Source organism: Lithobates pipiens, unplaced genomic scaffold (assembly GCF_037356315.1).
Source record: "Lithobates pipiens isolate NorthernLeopardFrog02 unplaced genomic scaffold, aLitPip1_a1.2 Scaffold_8, whole genome shotgun sequence".
In the NCBI taxonomy this organism is placed as follows: domain Eukaryota; kingdom Metazoa; phylum Chordata; class Amphibia; order Anura; family Ranidae; genus Lithobates; species Lithobates pipiens.
Window position 1 is genome coordinate 381661634 of NW_027507903.1, and position 22755 is coordinate 381684388.

At 41.3% G+C, this 22755-nt stretch overlaps 1 protein-coding gene across 3 annotated transcripts in view; it reads left to right on the forward strand.

Moving 5' to 3' along the window:
• LOC143964150 (deoxycytidine kinase 2-like) overlaps window positions 1–22755 on the forward strand; it is a 321867-nt gene that overhangs the window by 152527 nt on the left and 146585 nt on the right. The window lies entirely within an intron of this gene.

Here is a 22755-nt window from a genome sequence, read left to right on the forward strand (position 1 = left end):
GTGAGTTGATGCCATCAGGGCCAGGTGCTTTATCCACCTTTATTCTGTCCAAATATTTCTGGACCATATCGCTTTTGAGCCATTGTGGATCATTTGGGGCTGTGTCACTATCACCCCCATTATGGACATGCGCTCCCCCATGCTCTTTTGTGTACACAGAGCTGAAGAAAGTATTTAATAAATTAGCCTTCTCTTTGTCCCCAGTCACCCACTCTAGATTATTTTGTAAAGGGCCTACATGCTCAGACTTGTCCTTTTTACTATTAATATATTTGAAGAATGTTTTGGGGTTTGTCTTACTATCTTTTGCAATCTGTCGTTCGTTTTGAATTTTTGCATCCTTGATTTCCTTTTTACATATTCTGTTAAATTCTTTGTAACATTTAAATGACACTAGTGATCCTTCATTTTTATATTTTTTAAAAGCTCTTCTCTTATAGTTTATAGCTTTTTTAACTTTGGCTGTGAGCCACATAGGTTTTGTTTTTAGCCTTTTAAACTTATTGCCCATGGGAATATACTTTGCAGTGAGGTCCCAAATAGTCTTTTTGAAGAATTCCCATTTCTGTTCTGTGCCCATTGAAGCAAATATTCTCTGTGTCTAAGTCCTGGAGAGCAGCCCTCATCCTTAGAAAATTTGCTCTCTTGAAGTTAAGTGTTTTTATCTTACCCGTATGTATTTCTTGTTTAGCGCTAACATCAAAGGAAATCATGTTATGATCACTGCTACCCAAGTGTTCCTTTATCTAGACATTAGTAATAAGCTCTGCATGGTTTGAGATTACCAGGTCCAACAGAGCTTCATTCCTAGTTGGGGCCTCAATAAACTGGACCATAAAATTGTCCTGTAATAGGTTTATCATTTTTTGCCCTTTAACTGTCCCAGCAGTGCCATTACTCCAGTCAATTTCTGGGTAGTTAAAATCCCCCATTATTATCACTGTCCCAGCCCTTGCAGCCCTTTCCATCTGTGCAAGGAGCTGAGTCTCCACCTCCTCATTAACATTGGGTGGTCTATAACAAACTCCAACGATTAACTTTGAACTACACCCATCTAAATGCAGTTCCACCCATAATGCTTCAGACTCATCACACTCTCCATCCACCAGGTCCTCTTTCACACTTGCTTTGAGATCACTTCTCACATAGAGACAGACCCCGCCACCTTTCCTTTTTACCCTGTCTCTCCGAATGAGTGCATAGCCAGGAATATTAATAGCCCAGTCATGTGAGGATTGAAGCCAAGTTTCAGCAATGCCGATTACATCATAGCTCTCCTCATGCACCACAGCTTCCAACTCACCTATTTTGCTTGGCAGACTTCTGGCATTGGTGTACAAACACTTTAATGCATTATTACGTTTTGCTCTGGTGTTTTTCCTATTGTTTTTAGTAGTACAAATTGCCCTATAGTTTTCAATGGCTGTTTGCAACATGGGAAATTTCTTGCCACCTGCCATATCCCACCCCCCATCTATCCCCATTCCACCCTCCATTAATGTCTGACCCCTAACTGACCTGTCTGCCCAATGTAATTCTGGTTCACCCTCCCCCCTCAAACCCAGTTTAAATACTCCTCCAGCCTTCCCATAAACCTCTCCCCCAGCACAGCAGACCCCCTTCCATTCAAGTGCAAACCATCGTTAGCATATAGGTTGCACCCCAATGAAAAGTCAGCCCAGTGCTCTAGAAACCCAAATACTTCCTCCCTACACCAGGTCTTTAGCCATGCATTCAGCTCTCTAATCACCCCCTGCCTTTCCTGTGTTGCGCATGGCACAGGCAATATTTCAGAGAATATCACCTTGGAGGTCCTTCCCTTCAACTTGCAGCCTAGTTCTCTAAATTGATTCTTAAGGAGCCTCCACCTTCCATGTATACGGTCATTGGTTCCAACGTGGACCAAGACTGCTGGGTCATACCCAGCCCCTCCCAGTAATTTATCCACCCGGTCCACCACATGCCGAACCCTAGCACCAGGGAGACAGCAAACTATTTGGTTGAGGCGATCCTGGCGACAAATTATTCTATCAGTCCTTCTGATTATAGAATCCCCTATAACCACCAACTGTCTAGGCCTATCTGCACTCCCCTCACTTCCTCTACTAGATGGGCTGCTCTCCCGGCTGTTAGGGGGAGCAGTGACATCTAGGGCTGCCACCTCTGTGTTTGCCACCTCCACATTTTCACCCAACTCTGCAAATTTGTTTTGATGCACAAACACAGGACTGGCCTTCCTTTTCTGCAAGCCCCTTCCACTCCCTCTAACTACATTAACCCATCTTCCTATGTTCCTATATTAACCCACTAGGGGGCGATCAATGGGTTAAATGTGATTCTGACTGGGGGAGGTGACTAATCGGTGTATCTATATACACACACAGATCCCCATCCCTGCTTTGTGGCAAGCAATAGCAGCCCGGTAGATATCGTGACCACCAGGCACGCGTACTGTCTCCCGAGTGATGCGGCGGACGTGCGCAGAGCCACCTTGCGGCCATTGTATTGCTATAGGTGGGATGGGAAGTTTTTAAGGTAGAATCCTTATGTTCTGCTCCTTGAATTTGGATGCTGGCTCCACCCTGTGACCAGCTGTAGGCAGTCGGCTGATCTAGTGACCCTATAAATGATCACTTCCCCTTCCTGTCTTCGCCCTAGTATAGGTCCCATTTCCTGGTTTTTGCTGTTTAACATGTTATAATTCTGCTGCTGACTTCTGCTTGTTCCCGACTACACTTCTTGGACTATTCCTTTGGACTTCACTGATCACTGTTGCCGACTGTGCCTGTTCCCGACCCTGCCTCTTGGATTACTCTGGTCTGGGTTTGCTGACTTCAATCTATACCAATTGTGAGTTGTTTGGTGTTCCTTGATTTAGTCTGTTTGCACTTCCCATTGTGGTCCCATGTTTCTGGCTGCAGGGTCTCAACCGCCCTTCCTCCTGATACTGGGATAACAGTATACTCCTGGTAGACCTGACAATTGGTACACTGTACTAATGACACTGTGACAGAGTGAAAGGGTTAGCTGGGGGTGATCAAGGGGTTCAATCTTAGGGAATATGCGACGGGACCTGACTTTATAGAAGGCTGATGCTAACTAGCATCACCTGTGACACTAATACAGTGATCAGAAAAAAAACCTGTACACTGTACTAATAGCACTGTGACAGGGAGTGAAAGCGTTAACTGGGGGTGATCGGGGAGTGAAATCTTTATTAGGGAATATATGGCGGGTACCCTAAACCTAATAAAGATTTCACTCCCTGATCACCCCCAGTTAACCCTTTCACTCCCTGTCACAGTGTCACCAATTACAGTGTACAGAATTTTTACTGATCACTGTATTGGTGTCACTTGTGACGTTAAACAGCTTAAGGGGCAGTTAGCGGTAGTTGGAGATAGGTTTAGGGCACCCACCATATATTGCCTATCTCCAACTACCGCTAACTGCCCCTTAAGCTGTTTAATGTCACAAGTGACACCAATACAGTGATAAGTAAAATATCTGTACACTGTACTTGGTGACACTGACAGGGAGTGAAAGGGTTAACTGGGGGGGGGGGGTGATCAGAGAGTAAAATGTTTGTGATTTGGTGTCAGTGTAGTGCTTGTGTACTCAATATTAATTCTCTCTCCTCTCATGCTGGAACCGAAAAAGGATCCAGGAGGAGAGATTGCATGATTTCCTGCTAGGTGCACAGGACATTATGCCATTGGTCGGAATCTATCAGCATTTCCAGGCCATAAATCATGAATCCAGCAATGTTTATACATGTGCAATTTTACTTCCAGGTATAAACATAGTTGGATTCATGATCTTTTCCTCCTAAGAGGGTCTGTTTCTTGAATATGGAGTTTGAATTTCTGGTCCAGATAACTCCACGGAACAGACCACCAATCCAGGAACTGGTCAAACCAGTACACCGGCTCCTTCAAAAAATGGGATACATCGAGGAAAGATGAAATTGGAATGCAAGAAAGGTGGAAAAAGACAAGGAGAGGAGGAAATAAAGAAAGGGTTCTTATTCCCTCAGAGCTCAAATACGTAAAAATCAATAAATGTGTCACCTCGAGTTCCTGATGAGATCTGCTCTCTAGAGGCTGGGTTCACACTGAGGTACGGAGCGGCTCACAGCAGGGGACTGGTCCTGTTCACCATTTCAGATCTGATTACGGTCCAAGTTTTGACTGAATTTGGACCTGAAAAGGATCAGAAGATGCACAGGACTTGTATGCAATTTGCTCTGGAGCCACGCCGGAGATGTGAGAACCGGTTACAATCTCCTGACAAGCGAATTGGATGCAGTGAAACCCTAATCCAAATCACAATAGCGTGAACCCAGCCACAAGCACTCAACAATTTGACCTTTGGTACTTTGTTGGATATCAATAGTTTAATGTGCAATGTCACCATCAGGAAGCACTATTTTGCTTCAACGGGTGACAGTGATGATAGACCTGATATTTCTCCCATTTTGATTACATTTTAATGTTTTTTTCTTTACAGTAACATTGGTGTATGTAAGGATTTGATGCATTTGGCTGATGAGTGATTCCATATTTCTTCACTAGGGGACACTGTTAGTCTTGGTTTACAGAAGGTTAATTTTGAGAATCGATCAGATTTTTACCCCATACAACCAAGCACCACTGGGATGTACAAATTCCAGAAGTGTGTGGAGCAGGATCTTGTCCATCTGGCCATGGGTTCCCTGAATGTCCTGTTTTTTTGCCAACCTGCCATAATCTTTACAAAACCCATGAGGGCCTGGACCCTTTACAGGGTAAGTCTATTATTATGGGTATAGACTCTTTAAATGAGCGTTTGGGACAATAGTTGGATGGCCAATTGAAACCTTTGGTGTGCTCTTTGCCGAGGTACCTAAAGGATAGCAACCACATCCTTAATCCCATGAAGGCTGTCGCCTGGAAGTAAGATTGTCTGGGTTACCCGCTTGTATTCCAATATCACTCATCTGGCAAAAGACATGGTATACAGTAGTTTTCCTCTATACAGCGATCCTATGTGCTAGAGGTTGATAACTTTTTTATTTTTTATGGTGTTTTTACATTTTTTTTATCTCCAGCAATGTGGGGCCGCAATGGGGGCAACATTTTCCGCCCTAACTCGCCAACCAACTGTTCATGGGTTGGTAGGAGCGATCCCATATCTATGGGGATTCTAATCCCTTCAGTCCTTACATATGTTTTTAGATCTGAAAAAACACAACAGGGGCAAGGGATCTAACCCTTAGGGACTTTCAAGGTGCTGATATATCATAATAGAAACAATATAAAATAGAGTGAAATAGCATAAAAATAACACACATTTTTATTATACATAAGAGACAAAACAATATAAATCATAAAAAACACTTAATCACATTATTTGATTAAGGATTTTGATACAGTTTATGGAGCTTATACAATATACCACTCAACATGTTTCGCTCCGAAAATGAGCTTCCTCAGGAGTAGTTGGTATATCTAGTAGATAAACTGTAAATTAAATAAATACATACATCAAAATAAATTGGATGCATGCATGGATGTAATCCATGCTAACTAACACTAAGACAAAATAGTTTGAAGTTACAGGATACAATAGAGTATATACAAAGGTCAGGAAAAAAGCATTGAAACACGTTTATCGTATAAACAATATATGTCCAAAATGTGATTTCGCCTACACACCATATTAGTAATACAACTGCGCGTCCCATTCGACTATGTTCTAATATGTTGGGATCAAGATCAGAGCCCAAAATTTGATGCATGGGCGGTCTATTTCGGAGGTCATGGGAAAGCTGCCAAAAATAGGACCTAAACAAACATAAAAGGTCTAAGTATGTGTACGCATATAAATCGTACCCCATTCAAACATAGGCAAATATGCCATTACCTAAATCTAGTAGAGCAATAGGGTCAGCCAAGGCTCAGCTTATAAGAACTTGCTGGTTCAAATTCAATAGTTGAAAGCGTGATTTGTGCAGTGAAAAACAGATGGACAGGAACCCCTGCAATATTAGTTGGGTAAATAAAAAGATGAATCAATAAAAAGGAAACGACACACAAATGGCAGATATTGTCCTAGGTACAAGGTATTCACCCGTATAGGGGACACCAACTACCTATTGAACATACCTGACAATCGGTACACAAGAGGTCTGCTGGGTCACAGAGTTCAATCTCCTCCAGTTGCAAAAAACAGACAGGCAGAGCAATGGCGGTCTGAATGACTGCATTTAAGCAGCCCGCCCGGCGGTGTCTGACGTCACCACCGGGCTGCGGACAATTATTAAGGAAAAGCTGTGTGGGGGGGATGGATCGAAATGGCGTCGGAACGGCGTAGAGTATACATATAGTAAAATATGTTCAAATAGCGTCAAACAATATCGAATAATTGAATAGAGGAGTATGGCGAAATGTACCATAAGGACGTCGGACAGCGTCACATTTTTCGCTCACGAGGTACAACAAGATGGCGCCTAATCTGCGCCAATGCCCGGAGTCCCCATGTCTTAAGTAGCCAATCGAAAAAGTAAAGTGAGAAAATCACACCGACAATACCGATACTGAAACGAAACATCAACTGCCACAAGAAACGGCCTACCCCGGAAATATATTAGCATATATACAAATATCCAACGATCAGAGCGAAAAAATTAAAACCAAAAGACCCCTGAAAATCAGAACACCATTCTAACCACTCTTAAACGATTAAAAATTCAAATCTAGCTAGGGACTATCCCCCTGCCCATATTGAGTTAAAACAAAGGTGTTCGATTGATCTTTTGTTATCCAGCCATAGATCCCAGCGACCCCGCCTAACAGACTTACCCCTATTAAAAGGGCAAACCGTCTAGGGAAATGGCTGACCGCTCATTACCTGACAGAATGCCTGGGTTGGGATGACGTAGTGTGCATCATGGAGGGAGGAGCCTGAGGGAGCCGGCCTTGGACACGAGCCTCCTGGATCTCCCCATCGTAGCACTGCACCTGCAGCACGGTAGGTGCGGCGGAGTGAGAGCCGCCAGATGACAGGATCTCCTTTCCCGATGGTCAGCTTGGAGGAGGTAAGCAGTGTGGGAGAAGAGTGAACACAGATCTGCAGAGACCTCCGCTCCCCCTCCCCTGGCTATTTCTCTGCACAAAGCGGGCTCTAGAGTAAAACTTACAAATGCGAGTACGATGGGCAGAGAAAACTGCTGGCTGAGAGCTGACAGAGATAGGTAATCATATGAAACTGTCTGTGATTTAAGTTTATCATGCCTGGGAATGTCTGAAGTTTTTTTGGAAACACTTATTTAAACAGCAACCAGCATAAGCACTAACATCAGAGAAGTGTGTCTGAAAGTTACCTTAATCATCCTTGATCAGTGCAAGTGGTGGGAGAACAAAAGAAGTGAATTCAGAGGACTGTGAAAGATTTGAGCTACCCCCTCCCCCTCCCCCTCCCCCTCTTACTGCCTTTCACTATACAAGGAGGGCTCTGGAATAAAACCTATAAAACCCACAAGTGTGAGAAAACTGCAGGCTGAGCACTGATAGAGGTTGGTAATTATATTAATGACCTGTGATTAAAGTACATCCCCCTGGAAATGCCTGAAAATATTTGAAACTATATAGGTACTCGAATAATCATTAAATCTAAGAATAACACTTAAGAAGAGTATTCGGAATGCAATAAAAAGGAGCTACTCTATTCATCTTGGATTGCGGAGCACAGACTGTCTTGCATTGAAAAGACTACTGACCCTATCCCCCCAGATTAGGAAGTGGGGGATAAGATCAGAACCTCTATATGGTACTTCTTTATCTCTGGTTTTCTTCTTTTTTTTTGCCTGTGCTGAAAGTCTGCTTATACCCTCCTGAGTTACTAGAGTCGCTGTGAACTTAAAGAACTACATAAGACTGTAAGAGGTCAGCAAAACATAAGACTATATGCGACCCATACACATATGGAAGGGAAGTAAGAGCAGCATAAGAGAGGGGTAAAGAGGAGTGAGGGAAGTGAGAGTAAGGCACATTACCGGAGGGAAAGAGTTGGCGACTGCCAACTTATCAATACGGTTCCCCTATGCTGTCCTCTGCCCTTTCTCTCTTCTCTTCCTCCCTTTTCTCATTTTCTTCTTGCCCCCCCTCCCCCTCCCGGGTATTAATACCGGGCTCTCTGGGCCTGACACATACCTGTCAAAGGCAATAACGGCCCCCTCCCTCCTCAGGAATCGCCACGCAGAGATACCAAAAGCGTCTGAGATCGATTAATAAGGGGGAAGGGAAGGATCAAAACACAGAAAGACAGACATATACTATAGGAGCTAAATGGGGAGTTAAGGACCAAAGCGGGGTGGAAGTAAAACCCCAAAGGCAGCAACAAGTACGATACAAATGTATATGACCCAGGGTGACACTCCCCAAACCAGCAGCCTGGGGAAGCAGCAAAGGGAGAGATCGGATAAGAAAAAGGGGTCAGACAAGAAGATGAGGGAAACACCGGATCAGTCAGCGGAGGATATTTTAACAGAAAGTGAAGTGGACTCTAGCAGGGCAGAGGACTTAAACATCTCGGCTGCAATTTTAACTAAAGGGGACATTCAAGAAATGTTTACAGGTCTAGAGAAAACGACTAAAAGTGAGATGAATCTGTTGCGAACAGATCTGGGACACCTGACTAGAGTGGAAGCAGCAGAGGATAGAGCGGAGAAACATGCTAAAGAGCTGTCCAGGTTAAGGGAGCAACTGAAAATAGCTCAACAAAATCAAAGAAATATCCTGTATAGATTAGAAGATCAGGTAAATCGAGACAGAAGGTCTAATCTGAGAATACGTGCAGTCTATGAAGAAAAGAGAGAAGAGCTGAAGGAAATTATAAAAAATATTTTCAATCCCCTGTTAGAGAGGGAACCAAGAGATTTTCCTAGGATTGAAAGAGTCCAACGGGTAGGAAAGATGACTAATATAGGAGGAGCCAGACCGAGAGATATCATCGTTCGGTTTAGATTTTTTGAAGACAAAGCAGAAATCTGGGCCAAATTGAGAGGAAAACCCCCCATTACAGTATCCGGGAACAGAGGTCCAGATATTTGCAGACCTGGCGTCTGAAACTCTGACAAGAAGACGACTGTTGAAACCCCTTTTGATTAAGATGCAAAAACAAAATATAAAGTACATGTGGGGGTTCCCAGCATGCTTGATCGGAATAAAGGAGGGGAGATCAGCTAGATTGAGATTCCCGGAGGACCTACCGGACTTCTGTGATAAATTAGACATTAGGCCCCCTGAACTACCGGGTTGGAGGAGGTAGAAACTTAAGAAATAGACTAGGATACTAGAGAAATCCAGAGTAACTATAATAAGGGGGGGCGGGGGGGGGTGATGTGATGCGGTGCTGCGGGGGGAAGGGAGGGGGGTTGGTGCAGGAGGCCGGATGACCCCCACCTTCGTTTTTGGGGGGGACGTCCGGGGCTCCACCTTAGGCTAAGGGACTGTGGTTTGACGTGATATCATGGGAGACCATGGGCCCAGGGGCCCATTTGGGGCTAGGGAGGGGATGGGGGGAGAGGTTGGGTCAAGGGAGGGGAAGAGAAATGTCAGTAGAAAAAACTCCCGGTATAAATAAAAAAAAAAAAAGTGGTCTGGTTAGAAAGCTCAGACAATAAAAACAATGGCTATTAATTTTTTATCATTCAACGTGAAGGGGTTGAATAGTGCAAATAAGAGGTTAAAATTGTAAAAGAACTAAAACAATATGAGGCGGAGGTAATATTTTTACAAGAAACACATATCACCCACCATTCAAAGATTAGGCTCTACTCCAAAGAATACCCGAGTTGGTTTTACGGAGATACAATAACAAATGGAGGGAGGGGAGTAGCAATTGGGTTCGCAAAGAACATCTGCTTTGCCTTAGAGCAGTGATGGCGAACCTTGGCACCCCAGATGTTTTGGATTTGGAACTACATTTCCCATGATGCTCATGCACTCTGCAGTGTAGTGGAGCATCATGGGAAATGTAGTTCTAAAACATCTGGGGTGCCAAGGTTCGCCATGACTGCCCTAGAGGATAGAAAGACGGACCCGGAGGGAAGATACCTATTCCTAAAGGGAAAATTGGGTAATATAAGATGTACATTAGCTAACATATACTCACCGAATAAGAACCCAATAAAATACCTAATGGGGAATTTTAGCTAAACTACAGGAATTTAGGGAAGGCCAGGTAATTGTGATGGGGGATATAAATTTTTGTTTAGATCCGAAACTAGATAGTACGTCAGGTGCACAGGGGACGAGTAATTTACAATTAAAAAAGATAAAACAAAGATTAAAGAACTTGTCAGCTGGTAGATGTCTGGAGGGTCCAACATTTGGAAGTGGCGGACTATACGTATTATTCCCCTGTGCGCGGGTCGTATTCTAGGATTGATTATATTTTTGTAGAACATAGAGCATTGGAAAGTGTTGTAGAAACTAGTATAGAAATAACCACATTATCTGATCACGCCCCTGTAAAGATGAAAATGTCGATCCCAGGTCTATATAGACAAGCTCTCTCGTGGCACTTAAACGAAGAATTAATTCAGGACAAAGAAGGGTATGAAATAGTACATAAAGAACTAGAACAGTATTTTTCAATAAACTGCACAGATGAGATCTCAGAACAAGCCCTGTGGGATGCCCATAAGGCGTACATCCGAGGGTTCTTGATAGCCTTAGGGTCAAGGAAAAAAAAAGAACGAAATAATCAAACAAAAACTGAGAGATTAAATTTTTAATATGGAGCAACAACATCAAAATAGTCCCATAGATAAAAAACTGTTTCAACAATTAGTGACCAAAAGGGAAGAACTACAAGACCTAATGGAACAGGAAACCAAAAGAATCTATAATCAATTGGCCAAAGAAAGATACCAGGAAGGTAATAAACCTACTAAGTATTTAGCTAAAATGCTTCAAAAGAAAAAAGCTATTAATTATATAGAGAAAATCCAAACCGAACATGGGGCAATGGTACATACAACAAAAGAATTAGAATCTATTATAAACGACTCTATGCAGTAAAAAATAAGGAAAAGGAAAGGGAAATAAGAGGGGAAAAAAAAGGAAAATAGATGAATACTTAAATAATGCTAGATTACCTACGATTACTGAAAATGAAAAAGAAAACTTAGAAAGTCCCATTACGGAGGAGGAAATAAAGAATTGACAGACTCAGCCCCCGGGAAAAGCCCTGGACCCGATGGACTAACAATTTACTATTACAAAAAAATTTAAGATATTCTGATTCTTAGACTTTGTAAATATATGAATGGGTTAGGGCTAAATTATGAAATGAGCAAAGTGGCACTGATAGCCTCAATTACTGTAATCCAAAAAGAGGGAAAGGACAAGACTATGTGTTCCAGCTACAGACCGATATCGCTGTTGAATGCAGACACTAAATTATTTGCTAAAATATTAGCAGGAAGAATGAAAACATTGACAAATTCACTGGTTCAACCGGACCAGGTCGGGTTCATAGCTGGGAGGGAAGGTAAGAACAATGGGGTGAGAACTCTCCTGTTGCTATCTCAGAGGGAGGAGACAGAATCCCCGGTTCTTCTATTGTGGACGGATGCTCAAAAGGCCTTCGACAGGGTGGACTGGGGATTTATTTTCCAGACATTGGAAAAAATGGGAATTGGACCAAGGATGATCCAATGGATCAAAACATATCACCCTACAGCAACTATAAAGATAAATGGGTCTCCATCCTTGCCCTTTGAGATGGAAAATGGGACTAGACAGGGGTGCCCTCTGTCCCCCCTTTTATTTGTATTATTGTTAGAGCCATTACTTTCTACGATTCGAAATAACCCAGATATTACAGGAATTGAAGTGGGGAAAGAGGTACATTGGCTGCCTTTGCAGACGACGTATTGTTCTACATTAGCAACCCTAAGAACACATTACCTAAGTTAAATAAGGCCCTGGAATATTATGGGGAATTGTCGAATATTAAAATTAACCAAATAAAATCTGAAATTTTGAACATCAACCTTAGTAAACAAGAAGTACAACAGATCCAAAAAGAATGCAAATATACATGGAGTAAAGAGTTGAAATATTTAGGTATAAAACTGGCAAATTCCTTAAAGAAGATATATCAACTGAATTGCATCCCACTATTAAACGAAATTAAAAAAGAACTTAGAAGATTTGGTAATAGTCCATCATCATGGCTGGGACGAATAAACGCATTAAAGATGTATATCCTCCCAAAGATCTTGTACAAATTCCAGATGATGCAGATCGAAATCCCTGCTGGTTATTTTTCAAAGGTGAAATCCTTATTGCTTAACCACTTTCAGACCGGACCATTTTGCTGGTCAATGACCAGAGGTCTTTTTACAATTTGGCACTGCGCTGCTTAAACTGGTAATTGCGCGGTCATGCAATGTTGTACCCAAACAAAATTGGCGTCCTTTTTTTCCCACAAATAGCTTTCTTTTAAAGGTATTTGACTGACTCTGTGATTTTTATTTTTTGCAATATAAACGTAAAAAGACCGCAAATTTTGAAAAAAAATATTTTCTACTTTTTGTTATTAAAAAAATCCAATAAACAATTTTAGTCATACATTTAGGCCAAAATGTATTCAGCCACATGTCTTTGGTAAAAAAAAAGTCAATAACTGTATATTTATTGGTTTGCGCAAAAGTTGTCACATCTACAAACTAAGGTACGTTTTCTGGAATTTACGCAGCTTTTAGTTTGACTGCCTATCTCATTTCTTGAGGTGCTAAAATGGCAAGGCAGTACAAAACCCCCCCAAATGACCCCATTTTGGAAAGTAGACCCCCTAAGGAAATTGATAAGAGGCATGTTGAGCCCATTGAATATTTTATTTTTTTGCCTCAAGCGATTGAATAATGACAAAAAAAAATTTTTTTTTTTTTTTTACACAAAGTTGTCACTAAATGATATATTGCTCACACATGCTATGGGCATATGTGAAATGACACCCCAAAATAAATTCTGCTGCTTCTCCTGAGTACAGGGATACCACATATGTGGGACTTTTTGTGAGCCTAGCCGCGTACGGGGCCCCGAAAACCAAGCACCGCCTTCAGGCTTTCTAAGGGCGTTACAGTTTTGAAGGCCATAAAATGCCAAGATGGCACAAACCCCCCCCCCCCCCCAAATGACCCCATTTTGGAAAGTAGACACCCCTAAATTTAGGGGTACACTAGTGAGACTAGGTAATAAATGACGGGTGCCCTGAAACTATAAAAAAATAACTAACCAACCAGCGTCACCTGTAACAGTTATATGGTGATCACTGGTGAAAGGGTTAACTAGGGGGCAATCAGGGGGCTTTATGCCGTAGTATATGGGGGTCCCTGGCGCTATAAAAAGCTGCGGCGAACCTAAATACCTACCTGCCTAACTAGCGTCACCTGTGACACTAATACAGCGATCAGAAAAACGATCGCTTATTAGGCTGGGTTCACACTGGAGCGATGCGGGAACGCCACGAATCCGCGGCGGGTTCCCGCATCGCATGCCTCCCGGCGGCAGTTCACACTGCCCTATGCGAACTGCTGGGAGTGTCAGTGAAATGTTAATGACACCCCCAGATCAGTTTGCATATCGCAGTGCGATCTGCAAACTCTGATCGCATGGCGTGAACACCCATGCGATCCGATTCTGCTGCGGACCAAAAAAAGGGTCCCGTGCGAATTTGCGGCGGATGCGGCGCGAATTCAGCCATACTATCTGTATGGCTGAACTCGAATCGCACAGAAATCGGATGTGATTTGCACTGCAGTGCGGTGCGAATCACATCCGTTCTCATAAACCGCTGCAATGTGAACCCAGCCTTTTGGTTGCCATTTCTTCTGCTAGAAGAGTATCGGAACTAGCGGCCGTCTTGTAAAAAGCCATATTTGATCATGCATAAGGATAAGGTGGTTTTGTGTCCTCATCCTGAATTCCTACCAAAAGTGGTGACAGGTTTTCATTTAAACCAAGATATTATTCATTCTTCCTTTCTTCCCAGAGCCTCAATCTAGGGAAGAGAAGGCACTGCATGTAGCACTTGATGTAGTAAGGGCAATCGGAGTCTATTTAAAGGCGACCGCTCAGGTTTGCAAAACGGATGTTTTATTTGTGCTACCAGAAGGTCCAAAGGCAGCATCAAAATCTACTATTTCCAAATGGATTTGTCAAGTGATTGTTTAAGCTTATGGCTTAAAGAAAAAAAATTCCTTTTCATGTTAAAGCACACTCAACAAGGGCGATTAGTGCCTCCTTGGGCGGTGCACCATCAGGCCTCTATGGCTCAGATCTGTAAGGCCGCAACTTGGTCTTCAGTTCATACGTTTACCAGTTTTTATCAAATCGATGTTAAAGGTCATGAGGCTATTGCCTTTGGGCGCAGTGTACTGCAGGCTGCAGTATGAGTCCTCTAGCCTCCTTTTTGCCCTACTTATTTGTTGTCTCCCTCCCTTCAGTTGCCATTGCTATGGGACATCCCACATAGTATCTACTATGGCTCTGTCTCCTGATGTATGAAAAGAAAATAGGATTTTTAAAACCGCTTACCTGTAAAATCCTTTTATTTGATGTACATCAGGGGACACAGAGGTCCCTCCCTTCTTGGTATACACTTTTATTGCTTGGCTACAAAACTGAGGACTCCCAGTAGTGGGAGGGGTTATATAAGTACACTTCTTGCCTTAGGGCGTGCCAGTGTCCATCACCTATCAGTGGGCCTATAACCCACATAGTAAGTACTATGGCTCTGTGTCCCCTGATGTACATCAAAGAAAAGGATGCTACAGGTAAGCTGTTTTAAAAACCCTTTTTTTATACCCTCTAATCGTTTCATTTCCTTTTTCTTTGCAGGTTTGGTTTCTAAATTTTTTGTCATATTTTCCTTAGCAGCCTGAGTAATACGTTTGTCCAAAAAAGCCAATCCTACGTTTGTTTCTGACAGAACAAAGGTGTCTCTTCGCAACTGTGAGAGCACATTTTTTGACATCTGGACAAGTGCTAAAAAGCTGTAGCATATCCAAATCATTCTTTGGAGCCCATCGACTTACAATTGCCTCATGCCAAAAGTGAACATCTATGATGCTGACAAAATCTGCACCTTGCTTGATGCAGTGCCCCTGGGATCCTGAAACTGAAGTCTTTTTTTTAGACCAACTTCCTAGGTACAGGAGTGAGAGTTGTAATAACTCTTTGTAGTCTTCTCTTGTATGACCTCCGTCTTTTTGGACATTTTGGATGTCGTTAACCATTTTCGCTCATTCTTCTAGAAAGCCTTGAATGGGACTTTCTTCATCCAGCATTGTTGTATATGACTATATCTTTTACATCACTGAGACTTTGGGCGTAAGCAGTCATATGAAAATCACATCTTTGGAAAAATAAAAAACCCTAATATATAATAGGTGTGTGTATGTATATATATTGTTGTGCTTTTTAAGGACTTTTTCCCGCACAATATTTACTAAGTAATTTTTAACGAAGATATCTTTAAGATACAGAATCAGTCTATATGACACAGTCTATATGTGAAACTTTTTCACGGGGACGAGTGATCATACAAAATAGCTACATTTATTGGTTCATGTAAATATTTGTTTTCTGTCAAATAATAAAATACAGATTTCATTACTTGATCATTTTGGCAATTACTGGGAACACCCTCAAACTGGGCGTAGTAGTACCTTGGACACAATTATCACCATTATCACTTCTCGGTAGAATCAATAACCTTTTGATAATTGACAATTAAACAATGTCTGTATTTCACACGTCCAACCGTTGTTATACTGCAGGTAAGTAAGTGGTTAACAATGTGAAATAAATTAGACATTTGTTTGTCAATAAAATTGGCATCTATGCAAAAAAGAAATTTATAATGAAAAATTTAGAGAAAAATCTAAAAGGCGGTTATTGATTCGGGAGAAATATTTTCAATAATAGAACATTCAAAAAAAATCAATATTTAAGAGAACATATAATAGATGATAAACATATATTTACCCATTTCCAATATGGCTATTGGTGTGGAGTGTTGGTTACCAGGAATTTTAAGATGGCTGCCGTGGCTTCAACATGGATCCTTTTACAGAGGAATTACTTTGTGTGACCTCCGAGTTCCAAGGAGCAGGGATCTTCATGAATGTAAGAATGTGTATTCATGCATGTCTTCTAGTGTTCCTTCTCAGGGGGGGTCCCTAAGCTTCCCCCTGACTCTCTCCTCCGAGCTTTTTTTTCTTTTTCATCTTTTTAGTTTCTTAAATATCCTCTTAAACAAAAAGATCATAAAATTATACTAAGTTCTGCCCAGAGGGTATGTGTCCCTTTCCTATTGGCAGGCAGACTTATGGGAACACCTTTCCCAGTAGTCTTGTGATTTTAATGTAATGGCACCTTCAACCACCAGGTGTCGCACATGTGTTTGGTGTTTTATCTCTTTAAGTTAATATTTTTATTTCTATAATATGCGTTCGTTGTTTATATATGTTCTAACGAATATATTTCGGGTGTTCAGGAATGATGGCATAATATAAAATACGTTTAACATAATTTTGAATAATCACTTGCATAAAATGGTGATATATATGTATATCAATGTATATCTGTTAATCTTTAGTCCATTTAGAAAGTACCCAGGTTAGAGATATATCAAACAATATCACATACAATTATTATCTATATGGATACATGTATAATTCGGGTATCCAATCAATATTTGTTTATCTAAACATAGGTTAAATTCTTATACAATTATAATCATGATTATATGTTTTTCATAATACTAATTTGTTGCTAAAACACTTCTACTTATGATCACACTTTCATATATATAATCTCTCCATGACAAAGTTCCCCAGATCACTAGATACCAAACCACAATATCTCCTTGTTGACCCACAAATATCACATACAGTTTTAATCACTTGAAGTATTTTTGAAATATGTCTGATTTGTATGTTCCTCTCACATCTCTCTAACACCATGTGTAGAGATGGACTTTGAACATTCAGGATACAATCCCATTGTTTACTTTGCTAATGGAGGTGTCTTATTTGCCCTGTTGGGGTAGATCTCCACTTTGTATCTTAGTCATTGTCTCATTGACATCTGAGTCCATATTGAGGTTGACTTTAGGATATCTGTTCACTCTCTGATCCAATAGGTTTATTTATTTAAACTTTCCTTGACTTAAAAGTTATTGTGGCTCCAGTCTGAGTCAGCTTGAGACTTTTGTTTGTCGCCCAGCTTTTCAAGGGGTCATATAAATTGGTCACCTAATTCTGATGGGAGGGGAAAGTGGTCCTGTGGTCTGCTGATTTAAATGTTACCAGGCTCTCTGACAGTAAATATTAAATGTATTATTATTATTTTTTTCTTAATGAATTCACAACAATATGTAATATGTATATGTGTGTGTGTATGTATATAAATATAATTTTTTTTTAAATAGACATACACAAAACTGCATACTATTGGGTAGCACCTCAAGTTCACAGTGTAAGGGTTGTGATTTAGTGCCTACTGCCTATAAGACCAGCAGAAAAAGGTTTGTAATGATAACACTTAAAGCAAAACATGTCCACTGGTGCTTGATCAATCCAGGATATGAGTGTCCACTGAAGCTACATTTAGTACAGTGCCTTGTAAAAGTATTCATACCCCTTAACATTTTCCACATTTGTCATGTTACAACAACATAAATGTATGTATAAATATAAAAATGAAGGAACACTAGTGTCATTTAAATGTTACAAGGAATTTAACAGAATATGTAAAAAGGAAATCAAGGATGCAAAAATTCAAAATGAAAGACAAATTGCAAAAGACAGTAGGACAAACCCCAAAAAATTCTTCAAATATATTAATAGTAAAAAGGTTAAGTCTGAGCATGTAGGCCCTTTGCAAAATAATCTGGAGTGGGTGACTGGGGACAAAGAGAAGGCTAACTTATTAAATACTTTCTTCAGCTCTGTGTATACAAAGGAGCATGGGGGAGCTCATGTCCACAATGGGGGTGGTACTGACGCAGCCCCTAATCCACAATGGCTCATAAGTGATATGGTCCAGAAATATTTGGACAGAATAAAGGTGGAGAAAGCACCTGGACCTGATGGCATCCACCCACGGATCCTAAAAGAATTGAGCTCTGTAATTTCAAAGCCATTGTATCTAATTTTTAGGGACTCATTAATGACAGGAATAGTACCACTGGATTGGCGCAGGGCCAATGTGGTGCCTATATTTAAAAAGGGAGCAAAGTCTTTACCAAGTAATTATAGACCCGTTAGTTTAACTTCTATAGTTGGGAAGATACTGGAGGGATTAATAAAAGACCACATAGATGAGTTCTTGCAGGAAAAAAATATTTTGAGCAACAGACAGCATGGATTCATGAAAGACAGAAGTTGTCAGACAAACCTGATTTCTTTTTATGAGGTGGTAAGTAAAACCTTGGACAGAGGGGTGGCGGTGGACGTGATATATTTGGATTTTGCAAAAGCATTCGATACTGTTCCGCACACACGGCTCATGTGTAAGGTAAAGTCTACAGGTTTGGAAACATCAGTTTGTAGATGGATAGAAAACTGGCTAAAAGACAGAATTCAGAGAGTAGTGGTTAATGATTCTTACTCTGAATGGTCTAAGGTTATGAGTGGTGTACCCCAAGGTTCAGTGCTGGGACCCTTACTTTTTAATATCTTTATAAATGATATTGGGTCTGGGATCAAGAGTAACATTTCCGTCTTTGCAGATGACACCAAGCTATGCAGTGCAATAACGTCCTTACAGGATGTCACCAATTTACAAGCAGACCTCAATGCTCTGTCTAATTGGGCGACTATGTGGCAGATGAGGTTTAATGTTGAGAAATGTAAGGTTATGCACTTGGGGGCTAAGAATATGCATGCATCATACACACTAGGGGGAGTACAACTGGGGGAATCCATAGTGGAGAAGGATCTGGGGGTTTTGGTAGATCATAAGCTCAAAAATAGCATGCAATGCCAAGCTGCGGTTTCCAAAGCGAGCAAAGTCCTTTCCTGTATTAAGAGAGGTATGTACTCCAGAGAGAGAGATATCATTTTGCCCATGTTCAAATCATTAGTAAGACCTCATCTGGAATATGCCATTCAGTTTTGGGCACCAGTTCTCAAAAAGGATATCGGGGAACTGGAGAAAGTGCAGAGAAGGGCAACCAAACTGATAAGAGGCATGGAGCAACTCAGCTATGAGGAAAGATTAGAGGAACTGAATTTATTCACTCTTGATAAGAGGAGATTAAGGGGGGATTTGATCAACATGTACAAATATATAAGGGGTCCATATAGGGAACTTGGTGTCGAGTTATTCACTTTAAAGTCAACAAAGAGGACAAGGGGGCACTCTTTACGTCTAGAGGAGAAGAGATTTCATCTCCAAATACGGAAAGGTTTCTTCACAGTAAGAGCTGTGAAAATGTGGAATAGACTCCCTGCAGAGGTGGTTATGGCCAGCTCAGTGGATTGCTTTAAGAAAGGCCTGGATTATTTCCTAAGTGTACGTAATATAACTGGGTACTAAAATTTATAGGTAAAGTTGATCCGGGGAAAATCCGATTGCCTCTCGGGGGATCAGGAAGGAATTTTTTCCCCTGCTTTAGCAAATTGGATCATGCTCTGCTGGGGTTTTTTGCCTTCCTCTGGATCAACTGTGGGTATAGAATTGGGTATATGGGCTGGTATATGTATGTGTGTATGTATGTGTGTATATATATATATATGTATGTATGTATATGTGTATATGTATGTATAGCATATTTTATTTTTTATTTTTTATTTTCTTTGGTTGAACTGGATGGACTTGTGTCTTTTTTCAACCTGACTAACTATGTAACTATGTATTTTATTGGGATTTTATGTGATATACAAACGCAAAGTGGAAGGAAAATTATAAATGCTTTTCAAAATAATTTTCAAAATGCTTTACAAATAAATATCTGAAAAGTGTGCCGTGCATTTGTATTCAGCCCTCTTTACTCTCATACCCATAACTAAAATCTAGTGGCACCAATTGCCTTCAAAAGTCACCTAATTAGTAAATGGTGTCCACGTGTGGGCAATTTAATCTCAGTATAAATACGGCTGTTCTGTGAAGCCCTCAGAGGCGTTTAAGCCCTTGTACACACGGTCGGACATACCGATGGAAAATGTCCGATCGGACCGCGTTGTCGGATAATCCGACTGTGTGTGGGCTCCATCGGACTGTTTTTGACTGAATATCCGACGGACAAAGTTTTAGAGCTGGGCTATAAAACTTTCCAATGATATGATCCGATCGGACTTTGTCCGATTGTGTGTAGAGAATTCCGATCGGACAAAGTGCCACGCATGCTCAGATCAAATCCCTAGACCAAAACTATTGAACGTAGTCCCGTCGTAACGAAATAATGTCGTTATGCTACTGACGATCGGATTTTCCGTCAACTTTGTCAGGCCATGTGTATGCAACACAAGTTTCGGACAAAATCTGACGGATTTTGTTGGAATGTCCGACTGTGTGTACAAGGGCTTAGAGAACCTTGGTGAACAGACTGCATCATGAAGGCAAGGAACACACCAGACGGACAGCTCGGGGATAAAGTTATGGAGAATTTTAAAGCGGGATTAGATTGTAGAAAAATATCCCAAGCTTTGAACATCTCACGGAATACTGGTCAATCCATTATCCAAAAATGGAAAGGGTATGGCACAACTGCAAATCTACCAAGACATGACCATCCGCAGCACACATGTGGAAGAAGGTGCTCTGGTCAGATCAGACCAAAATGTAACTCTTTGGCCTAAAAGCAATATGTGGTGGAAAACGAACACTGCACATCACTCTGAACACCCCATCCCCACCGTGAAACATGGTAGTGGCAGCATCATGTTGTGGGGATGCTTTTCTTCAGCAGGGGCACGGAAACAGGTCAGAGTTGATGGGAAGATGAATGGAGCCAAATACAGGGCAATCGTAGAAGAAAACCTGTTTGAGTCTGCAAAAGACTTGAGACTGGGGCAAAGGTTGACCTTCTAGCAGGACAACCACCCTAAACATACAGCCAGAACTACAATGGAATGGTTTAGATCAAAGCATATTCATGTGTTTAGAATTGCCCAGTCAAAGTCCAGACCCAAATCCAATTAAAAATCTGTGTCAAGACTTGAAAATTGCAAAATAGCTCAAGCTCTGTCAGATTGGATGGAGAGTGTCTGAACAGCAAAGTATGGGCAAAAATGTCACTCTCTAGATGTGCAAAGCTGGTAGAGACCCAAAAAGACTTGCAGCTGTAATTGCAGCTAAAGGTGGTTCTACACAATTATGTGCCACTTTGTGTTGGTCTATCACATAATACATTTACTTTTTTTGGTTGTAACATAACAACATTCAGAAAATTTCAAGGGGTATGAATACTTTTTCAAGGCACTGTATATACCAGACAAAGCTCAAACGTTCCATTTAGAATGAACCAGTAGTGGCAGTCTAAGTTGTTGCAAGGTAATAAGAAAGTCCCCATTATCTCTGGAAAACCAGTGTCAGGGATGGGTCTCGTATGACACTGATAAGGGACAAGGCTTATCCTTCTCCATGTAATGTGCGATGATATAAAAAGTGAAGGAAAATGTTGCAAGCACATGGAAAGACGGGAAAGGATCACAAATGAGATTGCTGGTTGACACCCCTGAGTCATTGTCACCCATAAATATAAAGTCTATATAGACTACATACACCCCTCACATTTATGTAAATATTTTATTATATCTTTTCACGTGACAACACTGAAGAAATTACACTTTGCCACAATGTAACGTAATGTGTACAGCTTGTATAACAGTGCAAATTTGCTGTCCCCCCAAAATAACACAGCCATTAATGTCTAAATCCCTGGTGGCAAAAGTGAGTACACCCCTAAGTGATATAACCAATACAGGAAGTTGACTCCCCTATATAACCACTCCTTTCAGGAGTACCTCAGTTTTTCCGCCTGTGTCTAAAGTGTTGGTCATGAGTGAAGATGTGCTCTGCGGAGCTCCGGGAGGTATCCATGCTGCATTTGAAAAAGAAAACCTCCACAACCGGATCCACTCACGCCGCTGCGGCTATAGGATGGTATCTGGGCCTCTCTTTGAAGAACAAGGTTTTTGCCTGTAACGCTTCACTTTGAGAGCTGGACTGTAGCAACCAGGACTCTTTTTGGTCTTGCTACATTACCTAAAGTTGTCCTGAGGGGTGCTATACAAGGCCCAAAGGAGCAGAACCCCTATTTAAAAGGCCCCAGTCTTTGAAGGTTTAAACTATGCTGCCTGACGTGATGGGTTAAGTTTGGATCTGTTTGTTTACAGCAGTATATGGCAGCGAGGACAACGTAAGGGAAGAAGCTAATGCTTTTTCTTTCTATACACCTTGTATGGCTTTAAGATGTCTCCCTTAGAGGGAGTAATTTTAAACATATGTGTTTTTCAGCTGCTCTTTCTCCAATAACATGTGTGGTCCCAGCAGAGGGGGGTTCTTGTTTAATAAAGCAGTAACATAACAACGGTATTTACCTTGGGGGGGGGGGGGTCCCTGAAGCATAAATCGGTGTCCCCATATCTGCAGGTTTTAAATAGCTTAGCAGCACTTCCACCCTGCAGAAGTTAGATTCCTGTGACTCTGCAAAGCTGCTGACAGATTGCAAATTGTATTGTGTGCCTCT